A 27,583-nucleotide genomic window follows, 5' to 3' on the forward strand; every position below is an offset into this window, starting at 1 on the left:
ATCTTCTTCTTGGATCGATCCCTTGATCATTAGGTAGTGTCCTTCTTTGTCTCTTCTAGTAGTCTTTATTTTAAAGTCTATTTTGTCTGATATGAGAATTGCTACTCCAGCTTTCTTTTGGTTTCCATTTGCATGGAATATCTTTTTCCATCCCCTTACTTTCAGTCTGTATGTGTCTCTAGGTCTGAAGTGGGTCTCTTGTAGACAGCATATATATGGGTCTTGTTTTTGTATCCATTCAGCCAATCTGTGTCTTTTGGTGGGAGCATTTAGTCCATTTACATTTAAGGTAATTATCGATATGTATGTTCCTATTCCCATTTTCTTAATTGTTTTGGGTTCATTATTGTAGGTCTTTTCCTTCGTTGTGTTTCTTGCCTAGAGAAGTTCCTTTAGCATTTGTTGTAAAGCTGGTTTGTTGGTGCTGAACTCTCTCAGCTTTTGCTTGTCTGTAAACGTTTTAATTTCTCCATCAAATCTGAATGAGATCCTTGCTGGGTAGAGTAATCTTGGTTGCAGGTTTTTCTCTTTCATCACTTTAATTATGTCCTGCCACTCCCTTCTGGCTTGTAGAGTTTCTGCTGAGAGATCAGCTGTTATCCTGATGGGGATTCCCTTGTGTGTTATTTGTTGTTTTTGCCTTGCTGCTTTTAATATGATTTCTTTGTGTTTAATTTTTGACAGTTTGATTAATATGTGTCTTGGTGTATTTCTCCTTGGATTTATTCTGTATGGGACTCTCTGTGCCTCCTGGACTTGATTAACTATTTCCTTTCCCATATTAGGGAAGTTTTCAACTATAATCTCTTCAAATATTTTCTCAGTCCCTTTCTTTTTCTCTTCTTCTTCTGGAACCCCTATAATTCGAATGTTGGTGCGTTTAATGTTGTCCCAGAGGTCTCTGAGACTGTCCTCTGTTCTTTTCATTCTTTTTTCTTTATTTTGCTCTGCAGCAGTTATTTCCACTATTTTATCTTCCACCTCACTTATCCGTTCTTCTGCCTCAGTTATTCTGCTATTGATCCCATCTAGAGTATTTTTCATTTCATTTATTGTGTTTTTAATCGATGCTTGATTCATCTTTAGTTCTTCTAGGTCCTTGTTAACTGTTTCTTGCATTTTGTCTATTCTATTTCCAAGAGTTTGGATCTGGGAAATAGAATCTTGGATCATCTTTACCATCATTATTCTGAATTCTTTTTCAGGTAGACTGCCTATTACCTCTTCATTTGTTAGGTCTGGTGGGTTTTTATCTTGCTCCTTCTCCTGCTGTGTGTTTTTCTGTCTTCTCATTTTGCTTATGTTACTGTGTTTGGGGTCTCCTTTTTGCAGGCTGCAGGTTCGTAGTTCCCATTGTTTTTGGTGTCTGTCCCCAGTGGCTAAGGTTGGTTTAGTGGGTTGTGTAGGCTTCCTGGTGGAGGGGACTAGTGCCTGTGTTCTGGTGGATGAGGCTGGATCTTGTCTTTCTGGTGGGCAGGTCCACGACTGGTGGTGTGTTTTGGGGTGTCTGCAGACTTTTTATGATTTTAGGCCACCTCTCTGCTAATGGGTGGCGTTGTGTTCCTGTCTTGCTAGTTGTTTGGCATAGGGTGTCCAGCACTGTAGCTTGCTGGTCGTTGAGTGAAGCTGGGTGCTGCTGTTGAGATGGAGATCTCTGGAAGATTTTCGCCGTTTGATATTATGTGGAGCTGGGAGGTCTCTTGTGGACCAGTGTCCTGAAGTTGGCTCTCCCACCTCAGAGGCACAGCACTGACTCCTGGCTCCTCAATTTGGAATGATTTGTTGTCTATTCATGTATTCCACAGATGCAGGGTACATCAAGTTGATTATGGAGCTTTAATCCGCTGCTTCTGAGGCTGCTGGGAGAGGTTTCCCTTTCTCTTCTTTGTTCTCACAGCTCCTGGGTCTCAGCTTTGGATTTGGCCCCGCCTCTGCGTGTAGGTCGCCGGAGGGCGTCTGTTCTTCGCTCAGACAGGACAGGGTTAAAGGAGCAGCCTCTTCGGGGACTCTGGCTCACTCAGGCCGGGCGGGAGGGAGGGGCACGGAGTGCGGGGCGAGCCTGCAGCGGCAGAGGTCGGCGTGACGTTGTACCAGCCCGAGGCGCGCCGTGCGTTCTCCCAGGGAAGCCGCCCCTGGATCCCGGGACCCCGGCAGTGGCGGGCTGCACAGGCTCCCGGAAGGGCGGTGTGGACAGTGACCTGCGCTCGCACACAGGCTTCTTGGCGGCGGCAGCAGCAGCCCCAGCGTCCCACGCCCGTCACTGGGCTCCGTGCTTTCAGTCGTGACTCGCGCCCGTCTGTGGAGCCCCTTTAAGCAGCGCTCTTAATCCCCTCTCCTCGCGCACCAGGAAACCAAGAGGGAAGAAAAAGTCTCTTGTCTCTTCGGCAGCTCCAGAGTTTTCCTGGACTCCCTGCCGGCTAGCTGTGGCACATCAGCCCCCTTCAGGCTGAGTTCTCGCCGCCAGCCCCAGTCCTCTCCCTGCGCTCTGACCGAAGCCCGAGCCTCAGCTTCCAGCGCCGCCCGCCCTGGTGGGCGAGCAGACAAGCCTCTCAGGCCGGTGAGTGCCGCTCGGCACCGATCCTCTGTGCGGGAATCTCTCCGCTTTGCCCTACCCAGGTATGTGGGGAGTTTCTTGCCTTTTGGGAGGTCTGGGGTCTTCTGCCAGCATTCAGTAGGTGTTCTGTAGGAGTTGTTCCACGTGTAGCTGTATCTCTGGTGTATCCGTGGGGAGGAAGGTGATCTCCGCGTCTTACTCTTCCGCCATCTTACCCGGAAGTCCCTGAAGCTATTTTTTCATTTATTTCAAATATGTTCATAATTGCTCACTGAAACATTTTTTACGATGGCTGTTTAAAAATATTTGCCAGATAAGTCTGATATCTGTCATTTTGGTATTGGCGTCTGTTGATTGTCTTTTTTAATTCAAGTTGAGATTTTCCTGGTTCTTACCATGATGAATGATTCTTGACTGAAACCTGGACATTTTGGGTATTATGTTATGATACTCTGGATCTTACTTAAACCTTCTGCTTTAGCTGACATCCTCTAATACCACTTTGATTGGGGGAAGTGGGTCATCTCTTCCTTAATGCCTGGTGAGGGTAGAAGTAGAGGCTTCCCACTCAGCCTCCACTGACACTTGAGGACAGGCACAGTTCCTCTTTACTGCTGGGGATAGGTGGGAATTCCAGCTCCCCATGTGACTTCTACTGATACCACAGGGGTTGGAGTGGCCTTGTTACTGCTGGACAGTGATGAAAGTCTTGCATCTCCACTAGACCTCCTCCAACACCACCCCAGTTGGGGGTAGAGGTGCCCCATTACCACAGGTGGAAGACCAGACTCCCTGCTTGATCTTGGCTAGCATGGATGGAGGTGGGTTCAAAGTTTTTTCTGTGGTGTTGGCTGGAACAGAGTTGTTATTTATTTATTTTTTTATTAATTTTTATTGGAGCGTAGTTGCTTCACAATGTTGTGACAGTGGTATTGTTTAGAAGTTCTCTCTCTTGCTAGACTTCTCCTTTCCTGGCCCTTTGGCTGGAGACAGCAGGGTTTTGTTGTTGTTGCTTTGGAGACTTTCTTTGTTTGTACCCATTGGCATTCTGTGTGTCTAGCTCCACGTTTGGGATACATAAGGTAATAAGGAAACCCAGGGAATTTACCATCATGTTATTTCTTGGGTCCTGGGGTCCCTGTTGGTCTGCCTTTTTCTTTCTACCTTTCAGAGTCTTATGCTTGATTTATGAATAAGGGCCAGGGAGTTTAGTTGTACTTATCAGGAGCAATAGGGAAAAGTACTTCTCCATTTTTCTGGAAGCAGAAGTCCCTAATGTATATCCAGACTATTTATTTAGTCTTTTTAATCCTGTCCCTCCAAAAAGTGGCTATAAATAAAACTTAGCCATCAAAATTGAATCTGAATGAAGATTGCTGAGTTTGGGTTCTTTGAGATATTGTGCAGCAGTATTTTTTAGAAGTAAACCTCATGCCCTGGATTTTTCAGGAAAGTCTGGTTTCAAGTAACTTCATTGTTTTAAATAAAAGCATTTCATGAATTGAAGATGTGATTTTTCATGAAAATAAATTCACAAATATGAGAAAAACTCCTGTATCTGACTTCAAGTCCCTATTTGTATTTTGAAAATGAGGTTGCTCTATCTGGTCATGAGATAATAGTTAAGCTACAGGTGACCAGCATTTATTTTGATGTACTCTTTTGCTAAACATTTGGATGATTGTTAGAGAGTAATGATGACAACAACAATAATAAAAGTGAACATTTACAGAATATTTTACTATGAGCCAGCCGCCGTGATAAGCTTTTTGTTCATGGTCTGATGTAAAATCCACTACAGGCCTATTCAGAAGATAGTAATATGTACCCCAGTTTACAGATGAGTAACGAGGCTTAACGAGGTCAAGTATCTTACAGTCATACAGCCAGTAAACAGGGGGAGCTAATTCTCTCTGACATCATTGCCCTTGCTGTAGACCAGCACTATCTCATAGAAATAATGAGAGCCACACATATAATTTATTTATTTATTTTTAAAATATTTATTTATTTATTTGGCTGCATCAGGTCTTAGTTGCAGCACATGGGATCTTTGTTGCGGCACACGGGCTCTTAGTTGCAGCATGTGGGATCTAGTTCCCTGACCGGGGATTGAACCTGGGCCCCCTGCATTAGGGGCATGGAGTCTTAACCACTGGACTGCCAGGGAAGTCCCCACACATACAATTTAAAATGTTCTAGTAGCCACATTAAAAAAGTAAAGAGAAACATGTAAAATTATTTTTAATAATATATATTTTTCAACCCCCTATAGCCAAAATATTATCCTTTCAACATACAATCAATTATTAATGAGACATTTTACATTCTTTTTTTGTATTGTCTTCAAAATCTGGTGTATATTTAACACAGCACATCTCAGTTTGGAGACTAAATTTTCATTGGAAATATTTGATGTACATTTAGATTTCAGAAAATTTACAGTTGAAAAAGTAGATTCATATATCCAAATTGTTCCAAACATACTCAGAAATTCATCAATAACTAAATTTGGTATAAATTTTAAAGTTGATGTTTAAATAAAGATCAAATACAATTAAAAACTGAGTTTCTCAGTCACTGTAACCATACTTCAAGTGCTCAAGAGTCGTGAGTGAGCTTTATAATCACTCTATTACCCTGCCTGAATTCAATTTTCTATTGAAGGCTGAATCTCAAGGAGAACAAAACCTATGCCATAGCCAAAAAGAGGGAGAAAATTCGTGGAAGTGAAAGAAAGGATCAGCCAAGGGTCAAGAGAAAAAGGCCTTCCTTTTGGCTGCTGTTGAAATTACAGTAAGTTCTAGAGTCTTCAGTAACCAGGAAAGGAAATAAAAGTGTTTTCCTCCATTTCTGAGAATGTGTCACGAGTGCATTCTATTAAACCTGGCTTTTCAAAGAGGTCTGCTGTGTCTTGATCTGTGAAGGATTAAAGTCAAATGAAAATGGAATTGAGCTTCGACCACAGCAGCTCATCAGCCGAGCACATCTACAAAATCCCCAGCTGTGTCCCTGTAGTGGTTAGTCACACAGTAGAGTAAACCAGTCAAAACTGAACCCTCGGGCTTCCCTGGTGGCACACTGGTTGAGAGTCTGCCTGCTGATGCAGGGGACACGGGTTCGTGCCCCAGTCCAGGAAGATGCCACATGCCGCGGAGCGGCTGGGCCCGTGAGCCATGGCCAATGAGCCTGCGCTTCTGGAGCCTGTGCTCCGCAACGGGAGAGGCCACAGCAGTGAGAGGCCCACGTACCACACAAAAAACAAAAAAACCAAAACTGAACCCTCCACCACAAGCATCGGTATGGAAAAGTTCTCAGATTTTTTCTTTTTAAAATTTTATTATTATTTTTTATACAACAGGTTATTAGTTATCTATTTTATACATATTAGTGTATATATGTCAGATCTCCCAATTCATCCCACCCCCCCACCCACCGTTTTCCCCCCTTGTCAGATTTTTTCTTATTGTAGTTGTTTATGGAGGTCTCTCAGTTATGAAACACGTCCTAAAATGGCAGAAATATCTTGGTGCCAAGCAGTACTTCCTGACCTTTTTAAACTCAAACCCGTTTCACTATAATATAAAATTTCACAAAACCTCTTAGGAATTAAAAGAAAAAGTCATTGTATTATTTTTGCAAAGTTAGTAGAAAGCAAAGAAGTTATTTTAAGTTAAAAATCAATGAGTGGTATATTATTAAAGATTATATTGAAATATATTTTAATATGTCCTGTAATAGTATTTACAATACATATAGGGACCCGTTTAACTTTTCTCTATTTAGCAAATGAACATATGCTATTTAATTTACTCTCAATAAATAATATAAAAAACCATGATGACAAATGAATATAAAAATAACATTATGTCTTGCTTTGAAGACCAGATGTATATTAAAATGTAGATTGAATTTTTTTTTTAGATTGAAATTTAACTGTGTTAAATCACCAACAATTATGGCATTCACGATCTGATGGTTGGAATTCTTGCATTTTGTGTGCTTAAAATCATCACTTTAATTTGATTATTTTTTGAGTTCTGTTTCTACAAGAAGAGATGGGGGAGGGCTCTGGGCCTTCACTATATGGCAAATACATATCTATGTATTTGCACAGAGATTGAGAGAGAGGGATTTAGAGATAGATGGTCTGGGTTTGAGTCTGACTCTGACACTTACCAGTTTGGGAACTTTGGGAACTTAAACTCTCTATACCTTGTTTTCCTTCTCTAAAAAATGGCATTAATCATTGTACAGACCTCATGGGGGCTGTTGTGAAGATTAAATGAGTTCATGTGTGCAGGGGGCTTAGAATAACTCTCAGTCCATAGGAAGAGCTCAGTAAATGTTAACTATGGTTTATTTCCACCTGGATGTTCCACTCAGTGTGTCCAAAGCCAAATTTACCAGTTTCCATTCTACACTTGTTCTTCATGCACTTTCTATATAAATTGGTCATGTACTTTATTACCCTAAAAGCCCATGATTCAATTTTTCTTCTACTTATACTCCCTATCTAATTACTTGCCAGGTGCTGTGTGTTTTAGCTCTGATTTCTCCAAGACATTTGCTCTTCTTCCTCGCAGGACCATAGACTCTTTTTTTTTTTAATATTTACTTATTTATTTTTGGCTGTACTGGGTCTTAATGTGGCACACAGGATCTTTAGTTGTGGCATACGGGCTTCTTAGTTGTGGCATGCAGACTCTTAGTTGTGTCATGTGAACTCTTAGGTGCGGCATGTATGTGGGATCTAGTTCCCCGACTAGGGATCGAACCTGGAGCCCCCTCGTTGGGAGCACGGAGTCTTACCCACGGGACCACCAGGGAAGTCTCAGGACCACAGACCCTTAACTGTTTTTTTGTGTTATTTCTTGTCTCCCTAAATTAATTTTCCATATAGCGTGCATCTAGCTATAATCTAAGTCTGAGTAAAGTCCTCTCCCATCAGTGAGTCTCCATTGCCTACAAGCACCTAAGAAATCCAAGTTTCTTAGCGTAGAATGAATATAAGGTCCTCTGTGATCTGCTTCTGTCTACTTCTCATTCATTTATTCAACAAATGTTTATTGAGCACTTGCTACATATTAGCCTGAAATCTTGCCATCTCTACCTGATGCTTTTACTGAACACCATGCTGCTTATCGTTTCTTGAACTCACATGTTGTTTCTTGTCTCTCTGGGATGGCTCACAAGTTATTCTCTGCCTGGAATGCCCTTTCCCAAAGTCACTGAGTGTCAGACCTAGGGCTCAGATTCATGTTTCCTGGTTCTTCACCCAGTTCTCTCTGTCTGCCACACAACAGTTCAGGGCCAAGCATCTGTCCTGCATCAACTGTGAGGTGTGTAGTAGCCTCTCAGTAGATGCTCCCTGAAACAGTGAGTGCTACCTTCGACAATAACCACTCAAATTCTTAGGGTATTTTTACCAGTTCTTATGGAAATTATCACATATCATGTTCTTACTTCTCTTTCTGTTAGTGAGTTTTAGCTTCTTTAATCTTAGAAAGCCCTTAAAGCTTACATGGTCTTTATTGTAAAATACAGGAGGAGAGATGCCATGTCTCATACTGATCTAATACACAGGTTTGGACAGCGGGGCTAAGATAGCTATTGTGACCTCTAACTTTCAACCCACATTTGACTGAAACTGGAAAGCATAAGAATAAGCTTCTGGATGGTGAGCTCCCTATCTTCTCTTTTCTTGAGCCTGCTTAGCTTAGGCAGGCTCTAGCTTAGGCAACCATTCATACATTTATTGATCCAATCAGCAAACCTTCATTCAGTGTCCATTTTGAGCGAAGAGTTTTCCAGAAGTACCTCATGTGACCCTACAGAACCCTGGTTTATAATCTTTTTCTTTATCCCCTAAAGATTCCACCTGTAAAGTGTAGTTTGTTGCTTCTTTCTCCTGGGACCCGTCTTTGTCTGGCACTGAAGTCTGGCCACCTCCCATTGTCTTATCCCTACTCCTGCCCTTTCATGCTTCAGACTCCTTTGCAGGTCTAAAGAGGCTTCTAACTCTCTCCTTTCTCCTCTCCATAAGTGAATGTAGGACCTCTCTCTAGAGAACCTGGGCACAGATAGTGTGTGTTTGGGGGTGATGGTGGTAAGATAGTGTGTGTTTGGGGGTGATGGTGGTAACACACAGATAGTGTGTGTTTGGGGGTGATAGTGTGTGTTTGGGGGTGATGATGGTAAGAGTATTGGAATAGAATTTAGAAGCTTTACTTAGAAGTTAATTTGACCAAATCTTAAGCTGGAACATGCAGGGACCACGGAGAGAAACAGAAGTGAAAACAGGGCATAGAATAAATTCAAAAGCATTAAAAAAATCCCCTAAGGGTTAGTTTGGGTATGAGACTAGGAAAAAAAAAACCCCAAAACAGAACAGTCCTGGCTTATAAGAAGAATATATCATGTGTGCAATCCAGCTGCTCTGCAAAGATTTTGCTTGGAAAACACAATGCTGGGTGTGAGAGGCAGTGGATTTCAATTTGCAGAGCGTCACTGTCTTTTCTAGGAACAATTACTCTATTGTCTCTTGCCTCATCCTCAAAAGCTACCTGTACAGTGATGGAGTGAAGTTACAAGAAGGTTCATTATTTTAATTCTTTTGTTTCTGAAAACGATCATTTTACAGCTGGATTCTTCCTAGTTTATAGAGGAAAACAATATCCTAAGAAAAGCTTTGAGCTGTTTTGGCTTTCCCCCCAAAGCTGTCCTAGGTGAAGTGAAAAGATAATAGCGCTGGTGCCCTGACTGGCATTGAGAGACTCTGGTTTATCATTTGCTCCAGCTCTTTTCCTATCTCCTCCCACTCCCCTCCCCCTGTGTCCCTCTCTCTTCCCCATCTTGATTCCTTCTCCAGGGCCCAAGCTTTGTCCCTAGCTATCTCAAAGCCACTCAAATGGGAATAGTGATATGAGCATGAACTCTCTTCTCAGGCTGTCTAAAGTTGCCAAAGCCCCAGCCTGAATCCCCTCTGCATCCACCGTCCTGGCATCCTGGGGCCTTAGCACTTCTCTGCTTGGGCTGGCCCAGCCTTTCTCAAGCTTCAATCATTTCAAATCTTCTTCACAATTTTGACATATCCAAGTAGTGCCTATACTATCAATCCTTTATAGTTTTAATTTGACTCATTTAAAAAAGCTAAATCAACTTATTTTTGAAAGAAATTTAATTCATCACCATCAATTGAAAACCACTATCATTCACATAAGTGGAAGGTAACTGCTATGGTCTGACTGTTTGTGTCCGCTCCAAATTCATAGGTTGAAATCCTAAAGCCTAATGGGATGGTATTAAGAGGTACAGCCTTTGGAAGGTGATTAGGTCATGAGGGTCGAGCTATCATGAATGGGATTAATGCCTAAGAGCTCTCTTGTCCCTTTCCACCATGTGAGGATTCAATGAGAACTCTGCAACTCACAAGAAGGCCCTCACCTGACCATGCTGGCGCCCTAATCTCAGACTTCCAGCCTCCAGAGAGGCTGTGAGAAATACATTTCTGTTGTTTATAAGTTAACTAGCCTGTGGTGTTTTGTAATAGCAGCCTGAAAGGACTAAGACAGTAACCTTAACACTGAATGCAGTCAAAGCAAGATAACTAATGTCTAGTCATGTGACATCTGGAATCATCTCTCAGACTACCTGTGCTTACGTGCTGCTTTGCTTTCAGGTCACTAAGGTGGGTCTAAGGCAGCTTTTTCTCACCACTGCAAGGACCTTGGCTCCCTGTTCACTCTGAGGATGAACTTGGCCAAGTTACTGTTTGCTGGGCGATTTCTACATTTCTAAGCTAAAGGAATAATAGCCATCTCTTACGAGTTTTCCTTAGGATCAATGAGACAACATCTGTAAAGGGCCTTGCATATGTCTAATAATAGGACACACTCAGGAAATGTGCATTCCTTGATCTAGTGCTCCTACTGACTTTCTAGTTTCCTTGACCTGGTCCTTACTTGATGGTTTCTTGGCTTGGCTTTGCTGTTCAGTTTTTTCACCCTCATCTCCTATCTAGTCAGGTGTCATCTTAATTTCCTCACACCAAATAAAAGTTGTCCATCTGCTCTTCAAATACATCAAAATCCTTCCCCCAGAGCAAGCTTTTCATTGTGCCCACCTATCACCAGGCAGTACAGGCAGTACTCAGCACAGCTAGCTGGGAACGCTTAGACCAGGATTTAACCTCTAAAAAAAAAAGGAATGAAATTTGAATGATAGGCCCTCTTGCCTTTGTATTTAACAGTCTGCTAAACTGGGTGATTTGATCCTAAGAACAGCCATCCTGCCTTCCCATTTTATCGACTTTCCGAGAATGGCATAATTACTAATGGTAGGACTAGAGTTCAAACCCATGTCTGTACGATTCAAAAATCCATATGTTTAGTAATTAAGCTACACTGATTTTTTAAAAAAATCAACCCTATTGAGATCTATTTTACATATGATAAAATGTAACCATTTAAACATACATTTTGATAAATTTTGACCAATTTATATACCTGGGTAATCTCCAACACGATTTAAATTTCACCACCACAAAGTTCCCTCATGCCTCTTCCTGGTCAATTACCCTTTTCTGCACCCCCAAGTTTCTGTCTTGTTCTTGAGTATTGTCCATTCCTTTTTGTTGCTGAGTAGTATGTCTACACAATGGGACAGTTTTTTCTTACCCATTGCCTGCTAATGGACATTTATTTTCATAGTATCTCAGTCCTGTCCATTTCTCTTCATCTCTGCTAATCACTGTAGCCTAAAGAACCAACACCTCTTGCCTGGACGACTATGATCGCTTCTTAAGTTGGTCCCCCAGCCTCCTCCTTAGCCCCCTCCAACTTATTCTTCAGTCCATAGGCAGAGTGATCTTTAGAGGTCCAAATCTGATCAAGAATCATCAACTCACCCTAAAACTCTTCATCCCGGGATAAAGATTAAAAACTGTATTTTGTGTGGCAAGGTCCACTGTGGCCAGCTCCTTCCTACCTATCCTACATGTCTTATGACTGTTTTGCCCAATGGCTCATCCTTCACCATCTCTGACCTTTATATTCCTCCTATGTGTGGAAGCCTCAAGGCTTTTGTAATGCCATTGCCATCATCTGAAACGGCCCCCTCTCCCCTTAAAGCCCCTCAGCCACTCTCTGCTCTGTCAGTTGATGCCTGCTAGTCTCCTGCCAACCTCTGCTCAAATGTCATTTCTTCAGGGAAGCCTTTTTAACCCTCCTCGCTGGGTCAGCTCATTACTTTTCTCAAAGAATTGTATTGATTTTTCCATCAGGGTACTTTTCTCAGTTTGTAATTTTACCTTCTCTGGTGGGATTGCAGTAGATGATTAGTGTTTGTTTCAAGTGCTCAGAGATCTGGGTGGGCAGAGTCCATGTCTTTCACATCCTGTTGACCCACAGTGCATTGCTCAGTGCTTGGCACATAATAGAAACCCAGTAAATAGAAGTTAAATGAGTGAATGAATGAACTGACCCTTAGTGTCCCCAGAAACACTTCTGAGGACTTCTAACTGCCATTGGGAGGTAAACTGTTGTTGACCTCAGGAAGAGGGGCTTTAAGAAAGGGGATTACATTTTTGGAGAATTGTTTTATGTTAGATGAGGTGATTATCTTATTGTTGGTATTTGGAAAAAATAGGGATATACCTACCTACGAGCTTTGAACTTTGGAAAGGAGATTTTCTTCTAAGAGAGCTAAAATGTAAAATAAACATAAAAGGAATCAGATTACACATATAAGCAAATTACCTGAAAGGATGAGATGGCTTCTAGGCCCTTAAAATTTGACTGTAACAGGCTTATAGTTATTCACAGAGCTGAAGAAAGAATGAGTCCTTCAGAAATGGGTTAATTAGCCTCAGGGGAAGGGTAAACCCTGTCTTGGAGAAGCTATCTGCAGAACAAAGGACTGGCCCCATCTGGCCTCAATATGAACTCTTCAATTCTGAGATGGAGATTACTCTGGAGATGGCTGGGTCTTCCTTCTTTCCGGTTTTATATTCACCAAGCAGCCTTCTAATTATAATCTGGTGTCCCATGCAGATTGGTCTACAGGGAGCGAGTATTGCCATCAACTAATCTAGTTGCCGGCCTGCTTGGTGTGCTGTGTCTCTTTGTAATTGACCATTCAACCTTCTGGTTTTGTCCAAGGGTCTTGGTCATGAACTTGGTTACGGGAAGTCTGTCTGTAAGAGATGGCTATGTTCTCTGCTCAATGTCCAGTTTTGAGATACCCAGCCCGTAGACCAGAACCTGGACAGTGGGGAATTCACCCTGAAAGTGCCCTGCTGTTGCGGGGGGGGGGCAGTTTGGGTTTCCCATTTTACAGATCGGGAAACTGATTATTATTGGAAAGGTGGTTTAATATAATGATTATTGTAGAATATAGGTCTTTATTCAATCTGTATAACTTATTGATGTGCTCTGGATTTATGACAGGAATGCAAGAGGAAGGAAAAAATAGTAACTGACAACTATTTAAATGTTTTCAATTAGAAATCTACACTTAGAATGCGTTGTGTTAAGTTTGGGCAAATCACAATTTGGATGCCAAAGGGAGACTTGTTTTCACAGTGACCTCTTTGTTTATTATAGAATGAGAAGTAACTCATGAATGAAATATTTACAAAGGGCCAGATATTATAGGTTTATTCATTAGATATGAATTGCCACGTCTCTAGCAAACAGACTTTCTGTGTCTCTGTTTCCTAAATGTAAAATGGGAATAAAAATAGCAGACATTAACTGAGCATCTACTTTGTGTCAAACAATGTTCTACATGCCTAATCTTAGAATTAGATCACTGATTTTCATGAGCAACCTAGGAGGGAGATGCCATTCTTCTGCCATCATACAGAAGAGGAACTTGCCCAGCTAACAAATGGGAGAGAGAGTTTCTAAAACCAAGCAGTGTGGCTCCAGAACCTATTCTTCTAAACACTTGACCACCTCACAGAATTAAGTGAGTTAATATACATAGAACACTTTGATTGGTGTCTGACTCACTTCAAGCTTCAATAACTGTTAGCCATGATTATTATCAATTTGTTTTTGTTGCCCAGTTTCTGGCCTAGGAGGAACTGGGATTGAAACCTTCTGTATCCAAGTCGCCACCCTTTTCTACTCTCCTTTGTTGGTGTGCATTTTCCCCTAGGGAGAACGAAAGTCAAAAAAACCACTTCGGGGCTTCCTTGGTGGCACAGTGGTTGAGAATACGCCTGCCGATGCAGGGGACACGGGTTCGTGCCCCGGTCCGGGAAGATCCCACATTCCGCGGAGCGGCTGGGCCCGTGAGCCATGGCCGCTGAGCCTGCGCGTCCAGAGCCTGTGCTCCGCAACGGGAGAGGCCAGAACAGTGAGAGGCCCGCGTACCGCAAAAAAACAAAAAAAACTACTTCGGCTTGCTGTGTGCATAACAAAATCACATGTTTTAAAACTTAACAGTCTTTCTTGATGATTTTACTTTACTTGCATTATTCTGAGTCTTTCCTCTTTACTCCCTGCACACTCCTGGAATTACTCTACCACTTTTAACCATATGAAAAACCACCTGTCCCTAGTCCATAGGGACTGAGTATTTTGTCTCTTGTGACAGCTTTGCCCAAATCTTATGGACATTTACACTTAGTACTTTTATTGCCAATACCTAATAAAGTGGAAAAGTCAAATCTGTTAGGAAAGGTAAGATTTACACAACTATTTACAGTCCTGGGAATCATATTCACTGCTAGTTGGAACTCAGAAGGCTATAAGATCAGGAAAGATGATTTTTTTATTATTTCTTTGCTCCATAAGCCAAAGAGAGGACTAAGATTCTTCAGCTTATAGCTGACACCTAAGATGGTTTGTATCTATAATAACAAGCCAGGAACAGAATTAAGTTTCCTCCAAAGGAATTATTGTCCTGAGCTCTTTGAAGTGCAAACCATTTTTCATGGAACACAAGATTAGGACTTAAAACCAGATTGAAAACCAACTTCCAATTTTGTTGACTGTATGCGAGGGCGTTCTGTGTATGATGCAAAATGAATTTCAGAGCATCGGTAGTATTGGAAGTATATTGGACTGGGAACCTACTTATCAGTAATGACAAATTTTTTCTTTTTCTTCATCAGTTAATTAATTGATCATCTAGAAACATTAACAGCTACTCAGCTTGTTTCAGTCTTGGTACCTAAACAATATCATTCTTTTTCATAGAAGTTTTATGTTTGGACAGGAAAAGTGAATTATTTTGACATTAAGTGAATTATTTTGACATTACTCTAATGAGGCATTTATGTAGAATATTACTCTCACTGTGTACATGAGGGTCACTTGAATTTTTACGGCATTTTTGGGTGGGTTCTTAGGGGTTTCTAACAAATCAGAATTAAATAACCTTGGCTTTGGTATAGACTTGAGTATTTAGAAATTCACTGTTAAAAATCACTAATGAGAGGCTTTGGCTTCCCTGGTGGTGCAGTGGTTAAGAATCTGCCTGCCAATGCAGGGGACATGGGATCAAGCCCTGGTCCGGGAATATCCCACATGCCGTGGAGCAACTAAGCCCGTGCACCACAACTAGTGAGCCCACGCTCTAGAGCCCGCGAGCCACAACTGTTGAGCCCGTGAGCCGCAACTACTGAAGCCCTTGCACCTAGAGCCCGTGCTCCACAACAAGAGAAGCCACCACAATGAGAAGCTGGTGCACCACAATGAAGAGTAGCCCCCGCTCGCCACAACTAGAGAAAGCCCGTGTGCAGCAGTGAAGACCTAATGCAGCCAAAAATAAATAAATAAATAAATTAAAAAAAATTACTAATGAGAGTGAAAAATTCAATAAGAAACTCTATCCTAAAGACCATGGCTAGAAAGAGCAGTTAGTGGTTTTAGATGACAAAGCTCATTTCTCTCTTCCCTCTACTAATTGCTTTTGGTTACTTATATTTGAAAATGCAGTCAGTGTGTCAGCTTCCCTTCTAAAGATGCTGACAATACTTCAGTGTGTAGAATAATGGAGAATTTTGTTTTAACAGCTAAACAAAGTGAAGGAAACACCCCCTTTGCCCTCAGCCAACAAATGCTCTGTGGCTTCCTTCATTTACTCTCAGTAGATTATTCCAGTCCCTAGATTCCAAAGCAAACATGGGTTTGAGAATGAGAGCCAGGCGGGATGTATCAGGTGATGATTTAAACTTTTCCACGGGCCTGGTCCCCAAGCCAAGTTTAACGTCAGTTCTGCCCAGACCTAGATCTCAGGACCTGGTTCTTCTGGGCCCTTTCAGGTGGAAATGAGGGTGCTGGCATTTTCATATTAAGCCTGTTTTAAAAGATAAAAAAACCCAAAAACAAAACAAAACTTTCCGTGGGCTCTAGAGCCCTTTAGAAAAGTTTCATTTATTTATTTTAAAATCTCATAGGAAGAACTGCTTTTACAGATTCATGATAAAAGAATGGAAAGATCTATGAACTGTGATTCAGATATGTGTGTGTGTGTGTGTGTGTGTGTGTGTGTGTGTGTGTGTTGGGAGAAGAAAGAGTGTGGGTTTGGGATCTGGGTTTGAGTCCCTGTAATATCACTCATTAGCTATGTGAACTTGAGCAAATAACTTGGCCTATCTGAACCTTGATTCTCATCTGTTAAATATTTGCACTGTACATTTCTATAAAGTGAAATTTAAATCAACTAATGAATATAAAAAGCCAGAATGGTGCCATGCACTTGTATAAATTATATATTTGAATGGCATTTGACAGTTCTGAACACATTTGTAGAATGATAAGAGGGTGTTGTGTTGAGATGTGGGTGACACCTCTTACTGGAATTATAAGCTGTTTAAAGCCTTCAATTTCTGAAGAATAGTCCTAGCAATGAAAGCACAATGCATAAAAGATAGATCATGCTTTGATATTCCTGGCCAGTATAGAAATGCAAGTTTTAAAATGAAATATTTTGCATACAGGAAAATGCACAGATATTAAATGGACAATTCCATGAATTTTGACAAATGAACACAGTCATGAAACCATTGCCAAATCAAGATATAGAACATTTCTCTCACCAGAAAGATTTTTTTATGTCCCTTTCTGGTCCATACCCTTTGCAGAGGCAACCATTCTTCTGATTTCTGACACTACAGATTAGATTAGATTAGACTAGATCAGATTAGATTAGTTCTGCCTTTTCTGAGCTATCTATACATGTAATAATATTTTTTTGTTTCGGCGTTCTTTCACTCAAGCTGATGATTTTGAACTGTGTCCCTGTTGTTGTGTATATCAGTAGTTTGCTCCTTTTTATTGGTAAGTATTGATATTATCCTATCATATATCACATTTTTTATCCTTTAAGAGAAAGGACTTTTGGGTCTGTCACTTCCAGCTTGGATCTATTATGAATAGATCTGCTGTGAACCTTCTTTTTTTAAAAAATTAATTAATTTATTTATTTTTGGCTGCGTTGGGTCTTCATTGCTGCGTGTGGGCTTTCTCTAGTTGCAGTGAGCGGGTTCTACTCTTTGCTGCGGTGCGCTTGCTTCTCATTGCGGTGGCTTCTCTTGTTGTGGAGCACGGGCCCTAGGTGTGTGGGCTTCAGTAGTTGCGGCACGCAGGCTTCAGTAGTTGTGGCTCGTGGGCTCTAGAGCGCAGGCTCAGTAGTTGTGGTTCATGGGCTTAGTTGGGATCTTCCTGGACCAGGGATCCATGTGGGATCTTCCTGGACCAGGGCTCAAACCCGTGTCCCCTGCACTGGCAGGCGGATTCTTAACCACTGCGCCACCAGGGAAGCCCTGGAACATTCTTGTATAACTCTTTATGGTGACAAATGTTTTCATTTCTCTTGGGTAAACACCAGTTTCCCACCAGCAACATATGAATGTTCTGATTGCTCCACCTCTTCACCAACACGTGATATTGTAAGTCTTTCTAAATTTAATCATTCTGGAAATGGAAATCTTTACCACTCAATTTAGGTGAAATGATTTCCTTCAGTTATTCTTTTGTTTTTTGGCCACACCATGCAGCTTGTGGGATCTTAGTTCCGTGACCAGGGATCAAACCTGTGCCCTTAGCAGTGAAAGTGTGGTGTCTTAACCACTGGACCGCCGAGGAATTTCCACAGCAGTTATTCTTAATCTGAGTGTCTTGTCACAGTGTTGGTTCTGGATGGATTATGAGGAATCATGAAGGATTTATTTTAAAAAACAGTAGTAGTAATAGTTTAAGCACTGAAACTTATAAATAGTTTTGTTTATACATTGAGAAAAAATATATATATGTTTCCTGAAAGGGATAAAAGAGATATAGTTAATGCTACAGAAATTATATGTTACAGACTTAACTATGCTTCAGTCCCTAGAAATGGAAAGTTCTAGATGCACTTTTAATAGATGTAGCAATTATAAATTATTGTAAGACAGGATAAGAAACTTGTAAAAACTCAAGGGTTAGAAAGTAAAAAATTTGCACAACCTAAAAAGATAGTGGGTGGTCTGTATTCAGGTAGTTCTCTCTACCTGTCCATTCATACATCTATCTATTCACTCAAGAAATTTTTTTTTTTTCGGTACACGCGCCTCTCACTGCTGTGGCCTCTCCTGTCGCGGAGCACAGGCTCCGGACACACAGGCTCAGCGGCCATGGCTCACGGGCCCAGCCGCTCCGCGGCATGCGGGATACTCCCGGACCTGGGCACAAACCTGCGTCCCCTGCATCAGCAGGTGGACTCCCAACCACTGCGCCACCAGGGAAGCCCCACTCAAGAAATATTTATGCAGAACTTAACATATGCCAGTGACTGGTGGATTCTGGGAATACAAGAATGACAAAAGTGTAAGGAATTTTCTAGTCTAGTGGGGCTAACTGACATAAACATGGGTGATTATATACAATAGTTGGTCAGCACCTAAAGAGATCAAGATTGCAAGTTTAACGTTATGATTTTTACAGACGTCACAGAGAACCTAAGGATAAACTAGTGACACTATTTATTAATTGGTTCAACCACATTTGTTAAGCTCCCACTAGATGCTGGAGACTTTGTTGATCACTGAGGAACAAAAATGAGACAATTTCTGTACAGTGGTTTTCAAGTGTTAGCATACACAAGAAAAAAAGAGGAAGCTTGTTAAAAGTGCAGATTTCCTGATTTAGTAGATCAGGTGGCCAAGAAGCTGAAGTTCTAAAAGGTATTCCAGGAAATTTTGCTGTCCATGATCTGTGGGCAACCCTTTGAAAAACATCCTATGGCTTATTGGAGAAGAAAGACATAAATAATTATATAACCTTGTGAATGAGCAATACTGGAAATATGTACGAGGAAGGTAAATCCACTTCCACCCCCAGGAAAACAAAATCTCTTATTCTCGTTGTCCATGTCTGGAGGTGATTGAGTAATATTAGTACTACACTTACATTGTAATCGTAAGCAAGTGATTGCTACCCTGCTGAATTCGGACTCAAGATGGTAACATCAACTATTACCTGAATTTCCGACCTACCCCATGAATTTTGGACTGGCCAGCCCCCATAGTTGTGTGAGCCAATTCCTTAAAATAAATCTCTCTATTTATATTTTTAAAAAATTGATCCAGCAACACTGACTCTGCTTCTCTATGGTAACGGTTGACTGGGGCTGATCAGCAGCTGTTCCACTTCCGCGGGGTATTTGTATTTCAGGTTCCTCAGCTGGCACAGTTGCTCATGTATTTAATCTGCTTGACCTCTGTAGGCATTTGGGTTTCTGACCCCCAATCCAGAGAGACATAAAATTAAATCTTGTTGGTATTTCAGGGGCCAGGCCAGATTAGGAGCTTTGGAAGTTCTAACATGGGAAAGAATAGGGTACCTATCTTCCACTCCCTACCCTCACCTTGCCTCTATGTATTTAAAAATAAAAACAATATCCAGCCACACCAAAGTGTAAGCCAGTCCAATAATTAAAGTTCAGATTTTGTGGGTTTTTTCCCCTCAAGGTGACTTCCTGGGTGCCTTTGGGTAATAGTGAATTCTTTGCCAAGTAGTGTTTTGGTTGTTATTGCTTTGCTGATGTCAAGCTATGGACTTGGTCTGTCTTGGGGGCACTGGGTCGCCTCCAACCTGCAGCATTTGCTTTCATCCAGGTTTCCCTGCACTCGCTCTACATCCCTAGTCTGGAGTCTAACCCCAACCTCAGCCTCTATGACAGCAGCTGGGATAATCCCTGTCTCTTTGGAGCCCTTATCTTCTTGGATCCCAGAGCCCAGCCTGCCCCTCTGCAGCACTGGAGGCCAGGCTTATGGCTGTAGAAATCAGAACAGGTCCCTTGGCAGAGGGGGCCAGGGCTCTGGATATTGTCTGTTAGCTCAGGAACTGAGAGGGTCGGGTGTGCACTTGGAAGTCGGCAGTGACTCTGGTTGTGAGAGTGTCCCAAGAAAGCTTTGAATTTGGGTCCTGCCTGGGGCTAGAACCTTTGCACACATTATCTTATCGATTCTCCATTTTAATTCCCATTCTCCAGATGCGGAAGCTGATGCTGATGATCTCTCAGTAAGTGGCACAGTCTGGCTTTGAACCCAGGTCTGTGTGACTAGTCTCAGTGCTTTGTTTGGGACACGGAACAGGGGCAGTCACTGTTGCCCTATGGAGACAGAGTAGATCACAGGGAAGACTGCATGTAAGTAGGTTGTCCTTTCTAGCTTAGCACAATGGCTTTAGGAACATGAGTCTTTTGGACTGTGATAAGGAAGAGGACATTTAAGGGCACAAGGTAAGATCTGTGGCTCTTCTTTCCTCCTCTGTCCTCTGAATTCTACTGTGAGAAGAAGTATCATCAGATTAGGTGTCCTTTCTGTTTTCATTTCAACCTGGATTCTTGTGGCAGGAAGCAACAATACTCTTGTTCTTGTTTCAACGTGAAGTGACATTCATAAAATTGTAAGCTGCAGGAGAGCAGACCCCAAGACCAAATCTGATAGTTTTTAGCATGTAAGTCTGTTTGGGTACTTATACGTGTCTGAAAGAATCCTTGTGGAGTTGATTTTCCAGTTGTGATAGACACAGGGCCCCAAATGAAGACTTCCTGAGCAGAGGAAAAAAGACAAAAGAGATATACAAGTGGATTGGGTGGCACTTTCCTAGGCTCACGTTGAGAACTGCCTCTATATGGGTTGTCTGTTTACCTGTGTGTGTTCTCTCTGGACCATAATTTCTCAGAGTCAAGGACGACTACCTCCTTAATCTCTGTACCCCCCTTCACTTAGCACAGTGTCTGGTATATACTAGGTGGCCATGGATGACTGATGCACAAATGAATGAGTGAATGGAGGGATGAGAAGCAGAAGAAAAGTCTATAGACTATACAGTATTTAGGGGGCATCTAGGGAGGTAGCCCTGGTGACAGTGGGCTCTGAAGTCAGACTACTAGGGTTTCTCTCCTGGCCCCACCCAACCCCACTCCTTAACCTTGAACAAAGTGCTCCACCTCTGCAGGCTCCTGTTTCCCATCTGTGAGATGCTGACAAGATGGATTGTGATGATATTTTTCTTATAAGATTATTATGGGGTTTAATGAGTTATAGTGTCCTGGGTTGGGCAGCGCACTGCACCCCTATGATAGTCAATCTAGATTTTTAAATAAAAATATGAGGCTTGTATTGAGCTGGAGATCTTTTTCCCCAGTTTTATTGAGATATAATTGACGTACAGTACTGTATAGGTTTAAGGTGTATGGCGTAATCTTTTGGCTTACATACATCATGAAATGATTACCACAAAAAGATTAGTGAACATCCATCATTTCGTATAGATACAAAGTATATCTATAGAAGTATAGGTAAAAGAAAAAAAGTATAGAAATAGAAAAAAAAAATTTTCCCTTGTGATGAGAACTCTTAAAATGTACTCTGTTAACAAATTTTATATATAACATACAGCAGTGTTAATTATATTAATCATGTTATACATTACATAGTATCAATACTTAATTGTTTTATAACTGGAAGTTTGTACCTTTTGACCACCTTCATCCAATCCTCCCCTATTCAAGCACCACAGTTTCTTTTCCCAGTTGTCTAGTGAAGAGCCTTTGAATTGCTGTTACCACACTTGTACATACACCAATTTTATGTTTGCAGGTATATCCATGAGAAAACCTACAGATCCCCTGGGAGTGGGATGCTGGACCAAGGGCAGACATATTTATAATTCTGATAGACGTTGCCTAACTTAAAGGTTATGTCTGTCGCACTCTGGCGAGTGGGTATGAGCCTGTGTCCTCACAGCCTCTCGACACAGTATCTTGTCATACTTTTGCCTGCCTGTGAGGTGAAACATGTTTTCTGAGTGGAGCTTTAACTTGTATTCTTCTTCTGATGATGATGTTGAGCAACTTTCTGTGAGATTAAGAGCCATTTGTTTTTCTTTATTTTGTCAATCATGTGTTTATGTCATTTGCCTATTTTTCTATTACTTAAAAAATTTTGTTCCCTGAGATCAGAATACCCTGGACATTTCATTTATCAACTCTTTACTGATCAACTACTGTGCTTCAGGCTCTGCTAGATAATGTTGAATAGGATGCTGGCCTTGCCTTCCAGAAGCTCACAATCTAAGGCAGGAGCCTGTTATATCTATAATCTATCTATTTCTCTATCTCTCTATCTATCATCTAATCTATCTATATCTATAGATATCTATGTATCTATTTTTGTCTCTATATATCTATATGTAGATATCTATGTGTCTATCCCCCATCCCAATCTATATATATATCTATATCTATGTATCTGTATCTCTATCTATTTATATTTATATCTTTATGTAGTTATAAATATCTCTATCTCTATTTAAATCTGTATCTATATGCAGAAATCTATGTATCTATCTATATTTCTCTATCTCCCTATCTATCTATATCTGTATGTAGATATAAATAGAAAGAAACACAGTATAATGCCCAAGCATTATGCTAAAGGGGTGTGGAAGGTGTCATGGGCCCAGCGAAGTGGGCAAATGCCCCATCCAAGTATCAAAGGGCTAGAGGTTCGAGTACACACTTTCTAGGCTGACAGGGAGGTGGAGAGAAATCCAGGCTGAAGAAATCCAGAGGCTCCTAGTCCCTTGTTCCTTAGTGCTGCTCTCTGGCCCTTATCCCCCACGCCCTTCATTGCCAGTGACTTTGTGAGTGCTAAATGCTTGTTCCCTGAGTGCAGTAACTGAAGAAGAGTCTGACGTAAGAGCTCTGCTGAGGTGTGAGAAGGCTGGGCGGAGGTGTGGCGCAAGGTCATCCTCACTGGGTGGACCATGGCAGCATACTGCTCTTTCTCAATCCCTTCCCTCGCTAGCAGGGAGTGTTGGAACCTTCTTTGACTCTTCTCCCTTTCAAGGAGCTGACCCATCAGACTTGGTTCCAGTTCTCCTCTGTTTCCTTCTCACCTTGTTTCACTACCTTTACCATCCATTTCTGTCTGCCTGTCTGTCTCTTTTGTGGCCAGCATCCTTGCCTCATTCCCCAGGCCAGTATGCTAGAGATAATCTATATTAATTGTTTGAGAGTTGCCTTGCCTTTCTCCTCCCTCCCCCCAAATGCACGCTCTCTCTCTCTCTCTCTCTCTCTCTCTCTCTCTCCAAGCTCACACAGACAGATGCTATATTAGTTTCCTAGGACTGCTGTAGCAAAGTATCACAAACTTCGTGGCTTAAAACAACGGAAATTAATTTTCTCACAATCTGGAGGCCAGAAGTCCCAAATCAAGACGTTGGCAAGGCCATGTTCTCCCAAAGCCTCTAGAGGAGGATCCTTCCTTGCCTCTTCACATGACCATCTTCTGTCTGTGTGTGTCTCTATCCAAATTTCCCGCTTTTTATAAGGACACTAGCCATTGTATTAGGGCCCATTCTAATCCAGCAAGTCTTCATTTTAACTTGTTTCCATCTGCAGACTATATTTCCAAATAAGATCACATTCACAGGTACTGCGGGATTAGGACTTCAACATATCCTTTTTGGAGACACAACTCAGTGGATAACAGATGTCCTATCATTGTACCTGGCTTGGTATTTTTCAAAGTAGACTCATAATCCCTGTGGAAAGCAGTTTGTAACACTTGGTTAATAACATACACTTTGGTGCAGATCTGAGTTTAAGTCCCACCTCTGCTCATTAGGGCGTGGCCTTGAACAACTGACTTTAGCTCTCTAAGCTTTAATTTATACATCTGTAAACTGGAGAAAGTAGTCCCACCTACTCTATGGTTGCTACAGATTGGGTACTGAGCACAGATCCTGACACATGGGTCTTAGAAAACGATAGTTCTCGTTGTTATGCAGGTAGACTATTCCCTTCCCTCCTCTACTTGCCCTTGGTCGGTTGTCACAGGGACTGGGGGCAGAGCTGAACACTGGACTTGTGAGTCCCAAAGGAATGCTCCACATACAGAGGCTACCCACTGTCAGCACACTAAGCCCTCCGGACCAGAAGATGTCCAGTCAACTCAAGATTTATCCATGAGACAAGTTGAGCCTTTCCGTGTCCTTCCCTGTCCCTGTCTTGTCTGTTTGCCAAACTTAAAGTGTATAGCGTGAATGTTAAGAAAACAAACTTTTGGGAATGGGGTGGGGGTGTGTGAGCTTTGATCACCCCTGTGGGATGCTCTTTTTACACAGCTCTCTTCTCCCCTCCCCCTTCTGTGTGTCCTGGAGGCAGGTGAATTCCCTACAGGGGGGATAGAACTCCCCTGCCTTGGCTTTCTGCTCATTTCTTGCTCTTTGATGCTGGTGTGGCGCTGAAGGAGTGGCTGGTAAAGACAAACCACCATTTGTTGCTGGGGAAAAAAAATGAAAAAAGGAAAAAAAAGATCCTGTCTTTTATCTCTGTGTCTCTCTAAATTGCCAAAGGTCTTATTGCCCAGAGAGGGAACAAGGGGGGTTTTATCTTCCTGCCCCTGCAGGCAGCCACGTGAACATCAAAGGTCTCAGGGCCCTGGGGGGTGGTTAGGGGTAATATGAGCAGAGACAAAACCAGGCTGGGCTCCAGCAAGGAATGCCGTGTGCTCCCAGGAGTTGGGCTCTTTTGACAGTGGCTGTCTGGGCAGGAGGAGGAGGAGCTCACAGTTGTAGCACAGAAAGGGGAGGCTCTAAGGAGTCTGGAGTGAAATTGACCGAAACCATTTTGTGTATGGGGAACGAGATGCTCTCTTCACATTCGAAATGCTGGCTGCCTGGTGAAGAGGTGGTCACACTGTGTGGCACCACCACAGTAATAAGCATAATAGCCATCAGGTTTTTTCTGTGCAGGTATAATGTGCCAGGATCTGTGATAAGTACTTTATATATAGTTTCATTTAGTCCTAATCACAACCTTGTGTTATAGGAATTGCTATCTCATTCTACCTATGAGCAAACTGAGGTTCTTTTAACTGAGGGGTTAAGTGACTTGCCTGAGGTCACACCAGTACAGATTCAAACTCAGGTCCGTCTGACACCAAAGTTTGTCCTTAACCACTAGGCTCTGTGCCCTCCTACAACATTTTAAACAATAAAAACAAAGAAACAAAACATGAGAAATTAGCCTTCTTTCACTGACCAATGATAAATACAGAGGTGGTAAGTGGTAGAGGAGAGAGGATGTCTGGAGTTTGAGCTGGATACAAATTTTGTTTTATGTGTGACCCTGGCTAGGTTACCAGTTATATCTGAACCTCAGATTTTCATCTGTAAAATGAGAATGTTCACAGATACCTTATAGTCTGTAGGATGCTTTTGGGTGTAAGAAATAGAAAACCCTCATTCAACTTGCTTCAATAAAAACATTTGTTATCTCACATATCAGGAAGCCCCAAGGAAGACCAGTTCCTGCCTTGGTTAGTTCAGTGGCTCAAAAATGTTGTCAAGAACCCATGAATTTTCCTTCTTTCTGCTCTGCTATATTTGGTGTGACAAATTTTGTCCTTAGTCAAGCTCGCTGCTCTCATGATCACAAGATGGATGCCATAGTTCTAGGCATCACGTGTAGACTCAAAAAAGGGTGTACTTTTCCCCACATAGGTCTTTTTAAGAGCAAGAGACCTCTCCTTTTGGAATCCTCTTCTCTGCCCGCACCTCCCAGCCATGTCTCATCAATCACTGCCAAGGGAACTGGGACTACCATGGGGACTTAAACCCATCAGGCTTTACTTCTGGGGAAAGTTGGGATAAGGTCCCCTTCCCTGAGACTTGAGGGGAGAGGTGAAGGCTACTGGTCCAATAATGGAGTTCTTTAACTGCTGAAGAAGGGACGGTGACTGTTGGGTAGGCATTTACAAATATCCAGTGGAATGCCAAGTGCCCAGCAGAGAGCCCGGCAGCTGTGAGGACTTTATTCCCTTCCCATCCACTCAGCTAGATGAGGGAAGGCAGCCCATTTTGATTAGTTAAGTTTCCAATTATGGGATTTTTTTTTTAATGCCAAACTTTTCTTTTTTTATAAATTTATTTATTTATTTTTGGCTGCGTTGGGTCTTCGTTGCTGTATGTGGGCTTTCTTTAGTTGCGGCGAGCAGGGACTACTCTTCATTGTGGTGTGCGGGCTTCTCATTGTGGTGGCTTTTCTTGTTGCAGAGCACGGGCTCTAGGTGCGTAGGCTTCAGTAGTTGTGGCACGTGGACTCAGTAGTTGTGGCTCATGGGCTCTAGAGTTCAGGCTCAGTGGTTGTGGCGCACGGGCTTAGTTGCTCTGCGGCATGTGGGATCTTCCCGGACCAGGGATCGAACCCGTGTCCCCTTCATTGGCAGGCGGATTCTTAACCACTGTGCCACCAGGGAAGCCCTATGGGATGTTTTTAAAAAGGTATATTGTGATGCCTTTATGCAGCCTAACAACTCAATAAAAAAAAAAAAGTATTCAGGGATGGTTCTGGCTGGGAAGTCTTTAGGAATGGAGAAGGACAGCAGAAGATCCATTTACCTTATTAAAAGATAATTTTCAGAAAAAGATAAACTCATGACTCTTATACAGCTATAAAATGAACATGTTTTGAAGAATTAATTTTATTCATAGGATATAAGGGTACTAGGCAGATGTTATAACTAGCATATTAGTTTGCTAGGGCTGCTGTAGTCAAGTACCATAAATTGGGTAGCTTAAACAACACAAATTTATTGTCTCACAGTTCTAGAGGCTCAAAGTCTGAGATCAAGATGTCTTTGGCAGGGTTGGTTCCTCCTGAGGGCTGTGAGGGAGAATCTGTTCCATACCTTTCTCCCAGCTTTTGGAACTTTGCTGGAAATCCATGGCATTCCTTAGTTAGTAGATGTATTAGTCTGATCTCTGCCTTCTCCTTTACTTGGTGTTCTCCCTGAGTGCGTGTCTGTCTCTTTGTCTAAATTTCTCCTTTTTATGAGGACACAGTCACATCGAGCCCATCCTAGCAATTTCATCTTAGCTCGATCATCTGCCAAGACCCTCCCTATTTCCATATAAGGTCACATTCACAGGTACTGGGGGTTAGGACTTCAACATATCTTTTCTGGGGGGGCGGGTACTGTTGAACCCGTAATGACTGTTTGAAAGGAAAAGTCAGAACAACACAGATTTATAGAAGCAAAGGAATGTTGAGGTGAATTGCAAACGGAAACAAAACTTTTGTCTGATTGGTTGGCGGCGGTGGTGCAGGGGAGGTGGGGCTGTTATCAGTCCCGTACCTCTCAGTTATCCACAGCTTACAAAGCTTTACCAGGCAACTCCAACACAAGGCGCAGGGGTGGGATCTCATAACCTGCTCTAGGTGGTACCTAGTACTGAAACATAAAGTATTTTCCCACAGTGCTGTAGCTCCATTTATTTTATTCCATGGATTAAGCGGTCCTAAAATTTGCTAAGCATGAAGTAGTCCTGAAATCTCATGTGCATGGTTCACTTTCTTGGCAACCTTGCAGCCACCTCTATCTTTTAGAGTCCTGTTTCTTATAACATTGGTGGGAGGTTTGGCCATGTTTCCTCAGTGGTGCTATTGGATGCTTGCGAGTGGCAGTACCCTTTATGGAGTGGCGTCAAGTCACAGTGTCCTCTCTTCATGTCCTGCTTG

This window comes from Mesoplodon bidens (genome assembly GCF_964165515.1).
Source record: "Mesoplodon bidens genome assembly, chromosome: 11".
NCBI lineage: Eukaryota > Metazoa > Chordata > Mammalia > Artiodactyla > Ziphiidae > Mesoplodon > Mesoplodon bidens.